The 12,848-nt window shown below is 39.6% G+C and overlaps 1 protein-coding gene across 2 annotated transcripts in view; it reads right to left on the bottom strand.

The window, feature by feature from the left end:
* The window catches only part of GREB1 (growth regulating estrogen receptor binding 1), a 105,058-nt gene extending 96,072 nt beyond the window's left edge, over positions 1-8,986 (bottom strand). Inside the window, exon 1 of one of the 2 annotated variants that reach the window (XM_087774895.1) lies at positions 8,854-8,986. The gene's annotated coding sequence lies outside the window, so the exon portion shown is untranslated. The remainder of the gene's footprint in view (positions 1-8,853) is intronic. The other variant, XM_087774898.1, reaches the window with a different exon arrangement.
* Between the last annotated feature and the right edge of the window lie 3,862 nt (positions 8,987-12,848).

Here is a 12,848-nt window from a genome sequence, read left to right as displayed (position 1 = left end):
GATTCAATATATTATTCCTTAGCAGTCCTGCTATTTGTCAGACTATTCTTTCTCCATTGTGTCAGCTTCATCAGGAGTTGCCAGACTTTCCTCACATAACCTATAAACACAATTGTGTAAGCAATTTCTAATTGGATATATCAAAAGATGCACCTTAAAAAGAAAAATGTATTTCATCCTGGATCCACAGAAGCACACAGTGAAAAAAACAAACGTCAGGGAAGCTTTCCCTGCAGATTAAGACCTCATTTGCAAAGTGTAAAGGGATCACTCCAACACATAGGAAGATTTAGCTTGAATTCAAGATAGCCTTTTTTCTTTAGAAAGTGAACACATTGCCAAAGAAACCAAATTACACGCAAAAGCAATGCCACCTAGCAGTGAAAGGACTGTGAAGCAGTATAACTAATTGGAACTGGGGATAGCGCCAACCATAAAGCCTTGCTTTCTTGCTGCCATCCTACACAACATTACTTCACATCCAGATTGGCCTGCCAACGTGACCTTACACCTCTACCACTAAAAGCATCTGGCCCAGGAAAAGATGCCTGGCCTTTACGTCAACGGATGGAAAACCGCTTGCACTCACTCTGCAGGATCACGTTCACATCATTTGATGCTTGGCCAAAGTGCCTTTGGGCCTCTGTTGGGCCTCAGAGGCCCTGACGTAACTATTTGTGTGTGCTCTTTTCCCCAGTCAGTTTAATTCAATTATTATGCAGGCTGTAGTGCAGCTTTTATCAGTGACATTTTTTGGCATGGAACTAAAAGCATGTGATACACGAACCAGGATGTTGCATCACATTATACACAGGGTACAAGACCTACTTAAATAGTATTAGAAAATTGTGTGGGATTAAGAAAGTCGTAAGTAATTGTGTCATCCATATTGCCTAGTGGGAGCAGTCTTTGAAGTAAATTAGCTCCAGAACCATGTTTAAGTTTTGCCTTGGAGGGAAATCACTGAATTACTGTAAAAGAGAACCCAAGAGAGAACACCACACAATGATCATCAGTGGGCTGGAACCTGGGAATGAACTGAGAAGCGAAGTCACCTGTCCCGCTTGCTGCACTCTTTTTCACACCAACTGACACTCCCAGTTGTATCCCTCCACTGCCTTTGGCTTCCCCTTGTGCGTGTAAAATGCTGGCTGCATAACAGAAAGAAAAGAACTAAAATAAACATCAGAATGTGTCAGGAAACTTCACTGCATAAACAAAACAAGACACACACACAAAAAGACATACTAACATCTTTAGAAGACTACACACAGTCACTGCCTGAGATTTTACAGATGTTAATATTTTAGTTCATGTGAAACTGAAAAAGGTAAACTGACCTTTTGAGATTGTAGGGATCCTTTAAGGCACGGTAATAATGAAATGCTAAAAATGCACAGGTATAACTAAACATTTGCATTTTCAGGGATTACAAAGTCATTATCTAGCTTTTTAATACGCACATATTTTTTTACAAAATATTGCAGTGTTAAATTCAGTAGAAGACTTGCATTATAGCTGGAGAATACTATATCATTTTCTATGCACTTTAACTAATCAGCCAAACTGCAGATAAAAACATGTATCTAATTTGACATATATGGTACATGGGATCATTGCCCTCCCCACATTGGAAGGCAGCCCATTAAACAGATATGGCATCCATACAAAAAGCATCCATATGGATAACGATGTTATGGTTTGATTACTCAGATGGATGGGAGCACAAAATTAAACAGACGAAGCCACATTCTAGATCATACAAAACATACATGAATTAAGCTATAAAAATATATGGCAGGAGCATAACAGAAAAAAGAATGATCAGTGGTGGAGCCAAAGATAGGTCCATTAAAAACTAGCAGGTCCATTAGCCAGAGAGCGTCATTAACATAGCTATCTGAACTGGTATCAGTAAGACCAGTTTTTGCATCAGCAAGCCCACTGCCTCTTTAATAATCCCAAGGAAAAGAGAGCTGACTGTACTGCCTTTCTATTCTGCCACCAGCGCTAAGTACATCTTCCCAGAAAACAGCAACACTGCCTGTTTTCCTAGTTGTTCCTCCTATTATTTTTCTGAACAGGAGCCCTTTTTCTTTTTGTATTAGACCTCCACATGCGACCCTTAAATTGGAAGATGTAGGATTGTCAGTGTAAAAATTGCTTGTAGATGAGTACATGAAATTAATAGCTTGCCTTTCAAAAATCCCCACTTTCACACTTCCAGCCCACCAAGAATTGTACCAAAATGTACTTATACATTATAGTATATGGACCTTTAAAAAAAAAAAGATTATGATTAGGTTTGATGGAAGTGGAAGGAAATGGCAGAAGAATCAAAGAAATACAGAGCACAAAGTTGGAAACACAGTTTGAAAGATAGAGGACTGTGGTGAAGTCTTGGTGCAAAGTAACCTAAGGTCTCTTACTTCTTTAATAAAGTCTCACAGACACAAGCTTTTCGTCATAGGTAACTATGACAGAGCAGCTGATCAAGCATGCAGCTCAGCCATGGTATCTTACACATATATCTGTAACATATGTTGTCTGTTTAGGCTGTAAACTCTTGTTTATGCGTGTACAGTTTGTAAAATTGATGAATGACGATTTATTGATGAGTTCTGAGGCCTGGTACCAAAACTCAGGACAAGTCAGAAAGATCTAACCAGTGGTTCAGAACTAAGCTGTCCAAAGCTGTCAGTAACTGCACCTTGCCATGCTCTCTGACCTGGAGCAACAGCATGCAGCATCCTCCTCAGCGGAGGATTAAAACAAGATTTACCAATATCAAACTCCACAATATAATCTTCCTTGGTGATTTTATGACTCGTGCCTAGGACATAAGGAGATTGACCTTACTACCCTGAAAGCTGGATACTTACAACTTTTTTCAATCTGAGCAAGACCTAGACAAGCATCTCTAGACAAAAATAAATTTTCAACTAATTCATAAAATTAACTCTCTAAACAAGCCTTTAAATGGCAAGAGCAAACACATTCCAATACACTCAGATTATATAAGAGACAGTAAATTCCTCAATAATCCATCAACAATATTGAAACTATAGCAAGTTCTCCTTGTGGAGCTGCACCTTCATTTCACCTTGTGGAAGCCTACTTGCCCCTAGAGAATGGACTGCAGTATCAGTGGAAGACCAGAGTTTTCCAAACACTATCTCTCTTTTTCTACCCAGATTTGCTCCACAGAATTTAAGGGGACTTTTCCAGGTCTTTGTAAGCTCTTCTAAATACAGAATGTGCACTCTACGTTGCTTTTTGCTCAGCCACCCTCTCGCATGAGTAGGCCTGGTCGTTATCTCATGGCCCCCACAATGCTGGGACATGTATCACACACATGGGATTGGACTAATGCCGCTGCCTAGGAAATATGCCTTCTAAATGGTCTTTCAAATAGGGACCCTGCTGTGAGGCAGAGTACTACAGCACATCACCAAGATCCCTCTCCTGCTTTTCCAGCATCACATGAACTTCAAAGCAGGAGATACACACTTACAGCGCAGCATTATAGTGTAAGATGCGTGTATCATAGCTGGGGGGCTGGATGTCGGGTCAAACATTTGTCTCATGCTGAGAAGATGAGACTTGCCTTATCTGCTTTCTTTTAAGGCTCTCTTGCTTCTGAGCAGCAGAGACATAATTACCACTGATGTGAACGCTATGCTCTTCTTTACACAAAAGATGACAAATGACAAAAAATGTGGGAATACAGCAGAACAAGGAGGAAGGCAATGAAGTGTATAGCAACATATACACTTGTTGCCAGAAGACTTTCAATTGAATAAAATGATAAAACTGAAAACTACTCATCAAAGTCAGATATATTCTAGCCAGTCTGAACTGGCTGGCATCTAGATGCATTTCCTCCTCAAACAGGAGTGACAAGTGACTTTTTCACAGATGGCAGGAATTATTGAACCCAATTTACACATATATGTCTACGCGTATCTCCACAGCATATACATGCATGGGTTTTGAACAATTAGGGCCCAAACCATTTATAGTTCCATCTATACAAAAATGCCACTGAGATATGGATCCCTCACTTTTACCTAGAGCATCCTTTCCATTGCAGTCAAGTAAGTCACAAATATTTTCTTTAAAAACTAATGCATTTACATAATAAATCAACTAATTCATTACCTTCGGGGTGAAAATAATGAAAATAGCTGTTGATTAGGATGAAACAATCTTTACATTTTTTCAGCAACTTCCAAATCATTCTTGTGTTCAAAAATATTTTCACTACTGTTGTTACAAGTGACGTCCTGAATTATTACACCAGTGATATCTATGGTTTTATCCACCGCTCTATGCATATGGTTTGACCACTTTGTGTATGGGGTATTACTTTGCTACTTTAATCTCTAGATCATACAGAAACTGGGAGAGTACAGAGATTTTGAAAACATGTGAAAATGTGGTTCCAAATCAGAAAAGACTATACTTTCCCTTTTTAATGCACTAAACTTCTAGTTGATAGAAGCAAAACCAGTGCTTTTAAACCTGTCCGTATACCCACTCAAGTCCTCTTGCAGTTGATACATACACCCTGTAGATGAGGACCTATATGATGAAATCATAATAGAAGTGCAGTCATAAACATTAGAAACTAGCTTATCATTTCAAAGCACTGTATAATGACAGTAGAACTTCACAGTACAGGATCAGACCGTTATTTTTATTTTAAATAAATGTTTATCCTTGGAAAAAGGATAAGAAATGTTGTGGAAATAAAAATTTTCCATCCCCAAAAGACGAAAACTATATATTTTCTCCTTCTCATAAAAACAAAAGATCTAGCTCCACACTTTCCTAGGGACCTCTAAAAACTAAGACAGTTAGGTTAAAAACAAGGATACATTTTGCAGGCAACTATTTAAAACAACACAAAAAGTGTTAAAAGAGTCAATAAGCTAAGTATCAGGATGAATTCTCATACCTATAAGTACATCTTTGATGGCAATTCTTTGTCAGTACTGCCTATTTTTATGACTGTGATGTCAATATACTTTCTACAAATAATTTTTCATTTCTATCTACTGCCTAATTACATAAAATATGCCTCCAACATCATTACAGACTGTTTTTAGCACATGAAGTACTGCTATGCTGTTTAGCTAGAAACAGAGATATTTTCTTCATGTAACACTCAATCACTATTTATATTTTACAGCAATTTTTTCTAAGATATACAATGTCTAAATGGCAATTTTCTTTTACTGTTTTCTTCAGAAATACACCACTGGCTATGTTACTTCTTTATTCCTCACAGAAACAGTCAAACATGAAAGGCAAGACATGGATAATGGCAAATTAAGGCAAACTGAAAATCAAGCCGATGTTCTTTGGAATCCTTAGGCGTAATTATAAAGGAGCAGCTACAAACGTCTACAAAATGAGCACAAGTGACACATTTAAATTTCCTTAGTAAATAACAGTATCTCCTGCCACAGTCTGTGTAACAGAAGTTTTGAAGAGTTAGTCAGATTTGCAGACTGGCTGAATCATTAACCACAGTCTAAGTGGAAAAAAAGCAAAGAATTTTCAGCTGTAGTTAAAGATGCAACGCTTTCCCTGTGCATGTGTTTAATACACAAATACAGTCACGTGTTGGTATAAGCAGGGATGTTTGTATGTAGATTTTGGTTGTTGTTAGCCTTTTATGCCCCTTCATGTAGCTTTTAATCACATGAAATAAACCCATGGTTGTGCCTGATCTCAGCTGAGAGTAACTAAATGCTTTATTTTGTATGAGGGTGACAAAAGGAGTGACAGATCACTTATCATTCGCTGTGCAGACTTCATATTCATTAGAAGAGCCACAATCAATAAGAACCAAAGGCAATTTTTCCCTAAAGATAATTATGCCCAGCATCACTAGAGTGTTTAGGAGTCTGACAGGCTTTCATTTATTAACAAGAATCACCTTTGAAAGTCTACAACTTCCTAATCCAAATTTGGCCTTACATAACGAGTGCTGTAAAGTGTTCCTGTTTTATTTTGTTATACAAAACTATACTGTTTTTCTCATGGTTACTTTTACATTGTGTAAATTGCCTAAGTGTCAAATGCAGAAAAACTGCAAATGTCAAACTGACCGCCACTTTTCACAACTTATAGAGCAATCTCTTCTGGGTTTTGGGGGGCAGGTGTTGTTTTTTTAAAAGAGAACTTACGGAAGCAATTAGTTTCTTACACAGAATATGTTCTTTTAGTTTAACAAGAAAAATAGAATTCAAACCATTGTTTTTAACTTGCTATTTCACATTAGAAAACTCTCTCCTTAACTTTGTGCATATTATACATAGCATTATTGAGGTTATAAAATCTCATCTAAGAGATTCTGAACTGTCATATCCAAAGACAGACTCCCTTAACAAAGTCTTTAAATATAGTCACAAATAGACAGTAGATCTGAGACCTAAGTTAGAAGAAAATTTCTGCAAAACCATATATTCACAATACCAAGGAATACAGACAATTTCGACACAAAATAAATGAAGCCTTGCTTCAAAAACATTGTGCCTAACCGATATTCACAAAGCAAGGACAATCATGGCATAAGTGAAATTCCATCCCTAAATCATTCTGTTCTGCGCCTGTGCTTGTAAGATCTGCTGTCAGGAGCTAATCTCACGTGACAGGCCTGATCCAAAGCCATTTGAAGTCAATGGAATGTCTCTTCCTGACTTCAGGGAGCTTTGCATCCAGCTCATATAAACTTCAAGAACAATACAGTTCATAGAAGGTTGTTTTAAGAGAACAATAGCTAACTATTGTCTAAGTAGAAAAGAATGTTAGCTTCAAATGAGATTTACCTGCAGTAGTAGATTTGTGTTAGGTTTGTTTTGTTATTGTATTTTTAGAACACATAACACAGTTAAACCTTTCCAAAGTGAAAATATTCCATTTCTTTAGCAGAAGCCACAGAAAATGAAAACTGTAGTCAAATGCAAAAAAAAAAAAAAAAAAATTAAGCAATTTTGTACGTAGTAAGTTTAGTTTTTCTAAAGAAACAAAAGATCCCTTTTAAGGCCTCAATTCATTTGAGGTTTTCTTAAACAGCTGTACATTAAGGACGAGACAGAACAAGAGGCTTCAAAAATATATCAGGCATTCCTGCAGTTAGCAAACCAAAAGATAGATTAAAAAAATAAAACAACTTGTGTAAGCAAGAGGGTAGGCTGACGGGAAAAGAAGTTATTTTGGTTTTTCTTTTTTAATAAAAACCCTGATTCTCTACTGACTGAAGTCAATTTCAAAGCTAGAGCTGACAACTACCACACCAGATAAGGTGACCAGAGTCAGACTGCTATTTATTGTTTTAAAATAATAACAGGGCTGTAAGCCCTGAATTAACATCATTGTACAAACTGGTGAAAGAAAAGCCCATTGCTGTGATGTGGCTCTTTTATAAGAAAAATGGGGCAGTGATGAAGCAGACCAGTACAGAACCTGATGTTGATCCCATATACACTTGTACCAGTAAATTTACACTGATGAAAAAGTAAATCAAAATCAGGTCCACCATCTCCAGGTTGCTCAAGGCAGCAAAGAATGGTGGTTCTAACTTCCTCACTCACACAACACATCAACTCACTACAGCTATTTCTGTTACCTAGTGTGGAGCTGAAAACACAGAAACTTCCAGTTAAGCACAAATATTCCAGAATGTCCACCTTTGGAGACTGATTCTATGTTTCATAGCAAAAAAAGACATTAAATCCTCATAAGACATACAAGCCACTGTTAATTTCCTTTGTAGTTGGTTCAACATGTTTAACAACAAACACTGGCATCGCTACTATTATTAGTTAATAATTTTCAGAAGGGTCTATGAGGTGTTAGATCAAAACCAAGGTAGCTCATACCTCAAAAAGTAAAGTAAATGAGACAAAGCACAAGGAAAAAGCAAGCATCAATTTCTCCAATGCATAGATGCTATACTTTCTGTCTCCTTCATCTAAGCTTCCAGTATCTGCAACTAAAAATAAACAATTCACTTTATAAATACACCTAACCAAATTGCTGATTTTTTTAGGCTGAGTGGATGAATCAAACATAATTATAATTTTCATTTCAGGCTAGTACAAAATTATGGTGTTTTTTTTCTAAATGAAATTAAACAGTATTTCTCAGGTCAAACAGCATACTTTGTTTTGGTATCACAAATATTTTCTTGCAATAATTGTCAAACAGCCCATTTTGTTTGACTTAAAAAAAAAAAAAAAACAAACCAAAAACCATTTCATTTGGGTGTTTTGCCTTTTTTTTTCTCCTTCTTGCTATTAAATTCATTTCTGAACTGAAACATTGTCCTAAAATGAAAAATCAAACTTTCATGTAAAAAAGTCGAAACAATATGCAGACTTTAGCTTTGTTTTTCATTTAATTTTTTTCTTCTGACATGCAGAAATTAATGAATTGGTTTGTTCACTCCAGAACTACATTTTAGGTAAATAAACCATTCATCTATTTTGTTAAGCCTTATTTAGCCGTGTATTTCAGGTATCAGAGCATCTGCTTTCATAGTTCTACCCTATTCTCTCCTCTTTCTACACAGGCAGTTGGGACACAAACTGCCCGCTGTTGAACGTTGCTGGCTGCTATCCTGATCCCCTCGGACCTGATCTGCTCCGCTCTTACTCCGTTCTTGTTGCTTGCTGCCGCTGCTGCTAACACTGCCTTAGCCTTCAGGGGACCTGGGCTTCCAGTTACCCCCCTGCCGTCTCTGAGCATTCCCAGGTGCTGATAATCTTTTCTCCGCATTGTTGCTGCTGCTTCTCCTTATTTTGGCAGATGCTACAGCTTTGCAAGTTGCAAGGCTCTTACCTCTGAGACCCTCTTTGTTGCTCTGTCTGTGACCACGCTGGAAGCAGGGAGTGATGGATATTAGGGAAGCATGAGCCTCCCCTCGCTGTTTAGCAGCGTGGTCTGCAAAGAAAGATAGAGATGCTGCTCTCTCCTCCCCCCTCGCTGTCCCAGCTTCCTCCTCCCTCCTCCTTGCTCCCTCCTTCCCATCCACAAACTCTAGTCCTGTCTGTGCTTCAACACAATACGCTACCTCTCAGCACCAGCTACCTAAGGTCAAGAATACAACCCCCTCGCCCTTCCCCCCGCCTTTTCCTCTCCAGCCTCCTGCATCCTCACCCCTGCTTCCCACGGAATATGGTATCTTCCCAGCTACACATGCCTTATTTGGCTCTAGGGGCTAAAGCACAGCCGACAATTTCAGCAGCCCTAGGAGAAAAAGAGTTATAAAACAGAAGACGCACAGGGAAGACCAGGGGTATGAAGGGAAAGTGGAAGTCTTCTGGAGCAACTGGAAACTTTGGGGGTTTATCTGTGTGTGAAAGAAATCTAGTCACAGTAGCCAAAGCCTGCCGGTGGAGATTAGTTTAAAAGATCTATACAGATTAAAGAAAAGTGCCCTGGATAGCTAGTTATCTCCCAAATCCAGCTTACCTATTGTTGATGCTCTTTGTTTCTCGATCCTTATTCTAAATAGCTTTTTTCTTTAAAGAAGCTTCCAAACTTTTTCCCTGCAAAGCCAGACTTAAATATCGGTACGATCTGATGATGCCACAGTGAATGAAAGTGAAAAAGTAACCAGTGGTATTTTTTAAGATTATGAGCTATGAAATAATCACCTTCAAGATCATGGAAAACACGGGCACAAGTCCTCTGACTTTTCAGCTTGAATGATAAACATGTTCAAGTGGTCTTTTTTCACTTTCAGCAGTTCATGATGACTAGAAGCACCTTCAGGTGACCAGTATGTGGCTTCCAAAAATTGCATATAATTACAGCTAGCCAGCATGTTCTTCTTAAGGACCCAATTTTAAACGTGCGATAAACTAGTCCTTCTGAAGTTTTTACGTTTGTTACAGAGATTATGGAGAGAGGTAGGTGATGCTGAAGACATCTAAAAGATCTTGTCTGCTTAAGGTTAAACACTTCAGTTAGGTGGGCAGGATCTCCCTCTGGAGGCCTTGAGAAGCACCTGACTCTCTCTGGTGATGTATGAAGCTGTGTTAGGCGCTTACTTCACGAGGTCTGTTTTAGTGACTGCCTAAAACTAAGCAGCAAGTTAGCTACTGCATGGCCAAGGCCAGACACAATGCTGGGGTAGTAATTACAAGTTATCGTAAAACTTTAGATATCCTAGCCCATGTTTCTTCATTGTTGGTGGCCTCATATGGCAACTCGGAGGCAGAACGCATCTAAGGTGAGCAGAAGGTGGTCCACAGGGCAGAGACACAACTGCTCACCTTCCCTGGACCATCTCACAAATAAAAGCTACCTTCTGCGGAGGCTCTTTGAGCACAACAGCAACATCCGCCATATCAAAACAATCTGTTGATCAATCTTCGTAAAACTCTTGATCAGTTTGAAAAGAATCAGAGCATAGTCTTTATCTTCATTCAGTGCTAGGACAAGCTCAGTAACTAGTGCAAACAATACAGATTTGATCCAGCTTGAGAACGGTAACCTAAATGACCGAAATGAAATTAAGGAACTAGCCTATTTACTCTGTCATGATCATCTCAATCATTTTGCCCAGAAATGAAGACTTAAGACAAAAATTATAATCCAGACTTGCCAAATCTCATACACTCAGCATGCAATTCAATCGAGCTGTTTCTTCTACCTTTTCCTCTGCAGCAAGACCTATATCATAGCACAGTGTTATATCCCCTCTCCCTCCTGAAGGCACAGCAAATGTAGCTCCTGGCAAATTGTTTAAACTTAACCCAATGCATCTGATACTTATATTCAATACTAAGAAATGAGGTACAGTGTTGTGCTGCAGCAAAAGGGCATGCTGCCTATTTTCATGCTCAGGAGACTTACACCTCAGTGCATCTCACCTTATTTAAAGAACCAAATTAATCTCACGTCTCAATACCAGTGCAGAGCTTTTTCAAAAATCAAGGCAAAGTAAAGACCTGAACGTCTGGATAACTTTTGACAGTTAGCCAGACTGCCAGCATCAAGACTTTCCTTCCTGAGGTGTGGGCTGCAATATGCTTTTTAAGAATTAGTGCCATCTTGCACTAGGTACAGAAATATTTCCTACAAACCTTCAGCATACACACTGCTTTCCAATAGGCTTTACCACGCCAAACAGACAAGAGTACGACTCCTAAGTTCTGGCAGAAAGTCGCTCAGAACTTTGTGTGTCCAACAAAGCTTTCAGACCAGAAACAATGGATGGCATCCCGTCCCTCAGGCGTGTCAACCGCACTGCTCAGCTTGGTGCGGTCTGCAAACTTGCTGAGGGTGCACTCAGTCCCACTGCCTGTGTCACTGATGAAGATATTAAACAGCACTGGTCCCAGTACGGACCCCTGAGGGACACCACTTGTCACCGATCTCCATCTGGACATTGAACTGTTGACCACTATGCTCTGGATGCGACCATCCAACCAATTCCTCATCCACCGAACAGTCCACCCATCAAATCCATATCTCTCCAATTTAGAGAGAAGGATGTTGTGGGGGACTGTGTCAAAGGCCTCACAGAAGTCCAGATAGACAACATCCGTAGCTCTTCCCTTGTCCACTGATGTAGTCACTCCATCATAGAAGGCCACTAGGTTGGTCAGGCAAGACTCGCCCTTGGTGAAGCCATCCTGACTGTCTCAAATCACCTCCCTGTCCTGCATGTGCCTTGGCATGGCTTCTAGGAGGATCTGTTCCATGATCTTCCCAGGCACAGAGGTGAGGCTGACAGGCCGGTAGTTCCCAGGGTCCTCCTTTCTACCCTTCTTGAAAATGGGTGCAATGTTTCCCTTTTTCCAGTCCCCAGGAACTTCACCTGACTGCCATGACTTTTCCAATATCATGGAGAGTGGCTTGGCAACTACATCACCAAAGAAGCCAGAGGGCTGACAATATGGATACTCTATAGCGATTTGGAGATCAGTGGAAGAGCAAAAGCAGCTGGCCAAAAGAGTTACCTAGCCAGGGAGCGGGTGAAGAAAGAATGGTACAAGGCTGCTCAGGCAGAAGGCAGCAGCCACCAGCACTGATCAAGGGACTAAAGCTGGGTCCAGCTCTGCTGGGTCTCTCCAGTGCAGGAGCATACCAGGTGCAATGGACATGCTAGTGGCATGAAGTGCAATCCTCTGCCCTCACAGCAGACAACTCTTTCTCTTTCAACCAATGTTTTTGCCAGTGCTTCAGCCAACAGCAGCAGCCACAGAACCACGCAATCCCAAAGATAATTCCTCCTTGCTACCTGCTTTTGTCCAAGTTTAAGGAAGTATCTCAGCACAGAGAGAATGGAGGGATGTTGCTTCCAAAGCCACACTTCACAAAACCACCTTTTGATGCTCTTTCTTCTCTGCTCTTGCTACAGCTGCTAACTGTATGTGCATAATGATGGACTCTCATCCACTTAGTAAAGAGGCCTTTGAGGACTGTAGACAGTTTTCTGAAAACATCAGCTCAATGCTCACTAGTTGTCGAAAAGGCACATACAGTATTAGGAAAAGAACAGAGAATAAAGAAGAAAATACCAGTTTGACATTGTATTAAGCCTTGTATACTGCCTGCATATCTGGTCATGAGATCATAGGACAATTCAGGTTCAGTGCCTCCAGAGAGGGCACTACTTTACACTTCTGTTTCTTAAACTCTTCCTGAAACTGGATGTTCCTACTGTCCATTATCATGGACAGAATATAAACAACATACTTTGGTACCACATATTCTTAGGAGGCAAAGTTTTCTGTGTACTCTCCTGCATCCTTTTAATAAAACACATTTCTAGCAATTTTCTTAGTAAAGTGAGATGAAAAATCTTCACATACATAAAACAC

Source organism: Nipponia nippon, unplaced genomic scaffold, assembly GCF_047370975.1.
Source record: "Nipponia nippon isolate SJK-2023a ecotype South Korea unplaced genomic scaffold, ASM4737097v1 scaffold_4, whole genome shotgun sequence".
Classification (NCBI taxonomy): Eukaryota; Metazoa; Chordata; class Aves; order Pelecaniformes; family Threskiornithidae; genus Nipponia; species Nipponia nippon.
The sequence above is the reverse complement of the archived record's forward strand: the minus strand, read 5'-3'. Positions and strand labels throughout refer to the sequence as shown.